Source organism: Macaca fascicularis, chromosome 2 (assembly GCF_037993035.2).
Source record: "Macaca fascicularis isolate 582-1 chromosome 2, T2T-MFA8v1.1".
In the NCBI taxonomy this organism is placed as follows: Eukaryota; Metazoa; Chordata; class Mammalia; order Primates; family Cercopithecidae; genus Macaca; species Macaca fascicularis.
This window is the reverse complement of record NC_088376.1, coordinates 81,538,994-81,544,320: the sequence shown is the minus strand read 5'-3', so window position 1 is coordinate 81,544,320 and position 5,327 is coordinate 81,538,994.

Here is a 5,327-nt window from a genome sequence, read left to right as displayed (position 1 = left end):
AACTTAGGTGTGTAGTAGGCTCTACCATCTAAGTTTGTGTAAGTACACTCCATGTTCACAAAATGAAATTGCCTAAAGACGCATTTCTCAGAATGTATCCCTGCCATTAAGGGACAGTAATAGAACTGAGCTAAGCCCAGAGCTTCTTGGAACAAAGACTATCTTTCCCTGCCTCCTTGTAGCAAAATGCATCAACAGTGGATGCATTTTTTCCTAGAAATCCAGAGTCCAGTAGTACTTCCGAGGCGGCTTCTCCTCTCCCAACATCCCTGATCCGTCAGTTGTTTACGGGACACTGCTAACTGCCTCCTCAAATCCATTCTCCCCTTCTTAACTTCTAAGAGAACCCAGATTTTGTTCAGGGAGGCAATGTGCCAAGCTAAGATGCCCACCTTCGCAGAGGTCATCGCAGGGGTGATCACATGACATGGTTCTGGCCAATGAGATGTAGGAGGAAATGGTCACATGACACAATTCTGGCCATTGAGCTATAGGAGGATTTCAGCTGGCAAGTCCTGGGAAGGTTTTTGCTTTCCTGTTGCAAGTACCACCCCTTTTCTCAGCCTCATGTTTCCTTCCTGCTTTGAGATTGCTGTGAGGTTACCCTGAGGCAGGAGGTGGAGCAGTAGTCTTAGACTCTGGGGCAACCCACAATAAAGGTGGAGCCACACCCACCCTCTGTCTAGCTCCGGATGTCTTACTACCTGAGAAAAGCAACCCCCTTACTTAAGTTCAGGGTTTGTTCTGTGGAACTGAATATAATCCCACTAGATATACTATTCTTCCCAAAGAAAAGCCTTGTCAACTAAAAATAAAATCCTAAGCCCCCCACCGACTGAAATAAACCTTTCTTGGCCAAGGGGACCCCAGAAAAACCTTAAACTGAGTTCCTGGCCATGACAAGATGGGAGGTCAACCACATCTCATTATACCCCTCTCTTTTATGGTTTAGACACAACTGACCAGCATTAATGTTAAAATAGAGATCATAAGGCTGACAGAATAGACTCTTTGTGGCAATAAGATACCAAATTATAAACAGGACATAGGTCTATGTTCTAACTATATTATGTGAAAGGAAAATATCTTGGGACCCCCAGATCACTAAGCTAAAGGGAAAAGTCCAGCTGGGAACTGCTTAGGGCAAACCTGCCTCCCATTCTATTCAGAGTCACCCATTAGTTATTGGCTAGTGTAAATGGAAGAGGCTAATCAGAAACTCAAAAGAATGCAATCATTTGTTTATTCTCTACCTATGACCAGGAAGCCTCCTCCCTGCTTCAAGTTGTCCTGCCTTTCCAGACTGAACCAAAGTTCATCTTGCATGTGTTGATTGATGTCGTCTCATGTCTTCCTAAAAGGTATTGTAGCAGGACCAGCTGCAGACAAAACTCCTCAGACACCGAGTTAAAGAAGAAAGGAGTTTTGGCCGGGGACATCAGCAAGACTCCTGTCTCAAGAGCCCAGCTCCCTGAGTGAGCAATCCCTGTCCCCTTTAAGGGCTTACAGCTCTAAGGGGGTGCGCGTGAGAGGGTCGTGATCAATTGAGCAAGCAGGGGGTATGTGACTGGGGGCTGCGTGCACTGGTAGTTAGATCAGAACAAAACAGGATAGGGATTTTCACAGTGCATTTCTATACAATGTCTGTAATCTATAGATAACATAACCAACTGGGTCAGGGGTCAGTCTTTAACTACCAGGCCCAGGGTACGGCGCCAAGCTGTCTGCCTGTGGATTTAATTTCTGCATTTTAGTTTTTACTTCTTCTTTCTTTGGAGGCGGAAATTGGGCATAAGACAAAATGAGGGGTGGTCACCTCCCTTAGTATAAAACCAAACTGTGCTCTGACCCCCTAGGGCACATGTGGTGAGGACCTCCTGAGTCTGTGTCATGGGCACGCATCCTCAATCTTGGCAAAGTAAGCTTTCTAAATTAACTGCGACCTGTCTCAGATTTTTGGGGTCCACAATTATAAGGGTTTTCTTTTTCTGTAGCAGCTAACAAGCACTGACCTTGAGATAAGCAATATTAAAACAATTTGCAGCTCCCTCAGATGCTAATTGACCCTTAGCTCCTGTCCCATCAGCCATAAAACCACAACTTTGACTGGACAAGAGACTGATTTCAGTAACTTTCTCTTGATAAGACCATTGACCATGGACTGGTTCTGGCTGGTTTACAGAAGTTGTGCTCTTTTTTGTATCCTGAAAAGACATTTTGATGTGTGTGTCCGAACTGTAATACATTTAAGTGTTAAGTCTCCACTTCAGAGTGAACATATGTTGTATGTATGTTTGTTCAGTATGCATGCATCGGGACTACCATGAATATTCATAGCTCCTCCTGTAACCTGTTGAATATGTATGTGTAGCCAACTCTTTCAGCATAAAGCTCCTACCCTAATCCCTCCTTCAAAGTGCCTGTCTCTGGTCTTGGCAGAGGCATGCTTCCCAGCCTGCACGATGGTCACCTTGAAGGCTGTAATCCTTAAAAAAAAAAAAAAAAAAAAAAAAAAAAAGAGTCTACTTCTTTTCTAAATTTATAAATTGTGTGATTTTTTTTTCAGTTAACAAACTTAAAAGTCAATCTAGCCAACCTTACTTAATACAGGGCATTATAGCAGGAAAAGGGTGTGTTTCGGCATAAGACAACTCAAGCTCGAGTTTCAGACCTTCCGTTTATACTAGCCAATGACTAATGGGCAAGTTTGTGGAATTAAGGTATGTATTCTAAAATTAGACGTTGTAGAAACAAGAAATAAAGCCTGGCATTTGGCAAGTGATTAATAAAGAATCATTGAGATAATTCTTATCTACCAGTTTCCAGCCTCCACCAAATTGTTCCCTGACCTATTTGTAGGTTCTGAATCTCATATTCATGTCCTGGTTTCACCTCCTAGCCAAATCTTTTTGCCTATTCAGATCTTAGATGCTTCATCACAGCAAACTCAATCTAAAAGTTTCGTTAAAAACCACTATTTGACTCGCATCTTGTTTCTGCGTTTCCTAAACTATATCTGCTCTATCAAAAATGTTTCAAAGGAAAAGAATAGAAGTACATGCTTTGTTATGTCTAGTAATGAATTATTATTGGTATGCTAGTTTCAGAGGTATAGGTGCGTATTTCTATTTGGCTCATAACTCTTGTTTTTTTTTTTTTTTTTTTTTTTTTTTTTTTTTTTGAGACGGAGTCTTGCTCTGTCGCCCAGGCTGGAGTGCAGTGGCCGGATCTCAGCTCACTGCAAGCTCCGCCCCCCGGGTTTACGCCATTCTCCTGCCTCAGCCTCCCAAGTAGCTGGGACTACAGGCGCCCGCCACCTCGCCCGGCTAGTTTTTTGTATTTTTAGTAGAGACGGGGTTTCACCGTGTTAGCCAGGATGTTCTCGATCTCCTGACCTCGTGATCCGCCCGACTCGGCCTCCCAAAGTGCTGGGATTACAGGCTTGAGCCACCGCGCCCGGCCAACTCTTGTTTTTTTGTTTTGTTTTGGTTTGGTTTGATTGGGTTTTTTTTGAGATGGAGTCTCATTTTGTCACCCCGGATGGAGTGCAGTGGCATGATCTTGGCTCACTGCAACCTCTGCTTCCCGGGTTCAAGCGATTCTCCTGCCTCAGCCTCCCAATAAGCTGGGATTACAGGTGCCCACCGCCATGCCCGGCTAATTTTTTTGTATTTTTAGTAAAGATGGGGTTTCGCCATGTTGGCCAGGCTGGTCTTGAACTCCTCACCTCAGGTGATCCACCTGCCTCAGGTATGAGCTGCTGTGCCTGGCTCCTCATAGTTCTTTTTGAAATAAGAAACTTTAATGTCAATGCTTCTAGGTTTGTATTTTTAATTGCCAAACAAGATATTTTAATGCTCCAGAAACATGCTTTTGTTGAAGTTGAGTAACATTAAAAATTAATATTATTCACTTGGCTTTTTAATTTAAAAGTTAACCCATGCTTTCAATCACTACAGAAGCTTTTAAGTAATAAAAAAAATGGATGTATCATAATATATTTAACCTGTCTTCTATTATTGGATATTTAGGTTATGTCTAGCTTATCTCAATTATAAACAACATCTCTTGAACATGTTTGTCTCTGCACTTTTGCCTCTTCATGTAATCTAGCCACTTATCCCCACTCCACTGTTTTCCCCCCGGGTCCAAGTCACCATCCATCTCTTGGCTGAATAACTGGAATAGCCTCCTAAATGCCTTCTGTGTTCGCCTTGCCCTTCTTCAACCCATTTGCAAATGCAGCACATTTTAATATGTTAATATTTCTCTCTTTTCTCTCTGCTTAAAGCCTTTCAATGTGACTGGGCTCAGTAGCTCAAACTTGTAATCTCAGCACTTTGGGAGGCTGAGGAGGGTGGATCACTTGAGCCCAGGAGTTCAAGAAGAGCAACATGGCGAAACCCTGTCTCTACAAAAAATACAAAAATTAGCTGGGCAAAGTGGTACATGCCTGTAGACTCAGCTACTTGGGAAGCTGAGGTGGGAGGATTGCTTGAACCCAGGAGGCTGAGGCTGCAGTGAGCCATGAGTGTGTCACTGCACTCCAGCCTGGGTGACAGAATGAGACTCTGTCTCAACAACAATAGCATTAAAAATGAATGGCTTCCCACTTATTCAAAGTTAAAAACCAAAGTCCTTATAATGGCCAACAAAGCTACACCGTCTACCCCCAGTGCCATTATTCTCTGAACCATCTCCTTCCATACTCCAATCTTCACTCTTCTCCAGCCACACTAATTTCCTTGGCAATTGTTCTAATATGGTCAGTAGGCTTTTGCCTTAGGGCCTTTGCACTTGCTGTTTCTTCTTTTTGGAATTCTCTTCTTTCAAATATGATGTTACTTAATCCCCAACCTCCATGAGTCTTCCCTGACCACTGATCTCAAATTAAAAAGTGCCTCATACCTCCTAGATCCCTTCCTGGCTTTCTCCTTCCAAATAGCACTTCTCATCTTCTAACATCCTGTCTCTTATGTTTTACTTTCCTCACTGTCTGTCTGCCCTCCACTCTTCCATCCAGAATATGAGCCTCATGAAGGTAGGAATTTTTGCTTGTTTTGCTTATTGCAGGTTGTCCAGCCTGTAGCACAGTGTTTAATACGTACTTGTTGAACAGATTAAAATGACTTTAAATATGTAAGATAATTTCCTTTAGAATTAGAATTTCTGGGTCACCGAGATTCATGTTTAATATTTTAATTGATAGAAATTGCCCTTTCAAAGGTTGGGACAACATTCCTACCAACTGTGTATAAGCATCCATACACTTAATACTTTGACCACATACATCTTTCTTAATTTTTTTTTTAAAGATGGGATCTCAC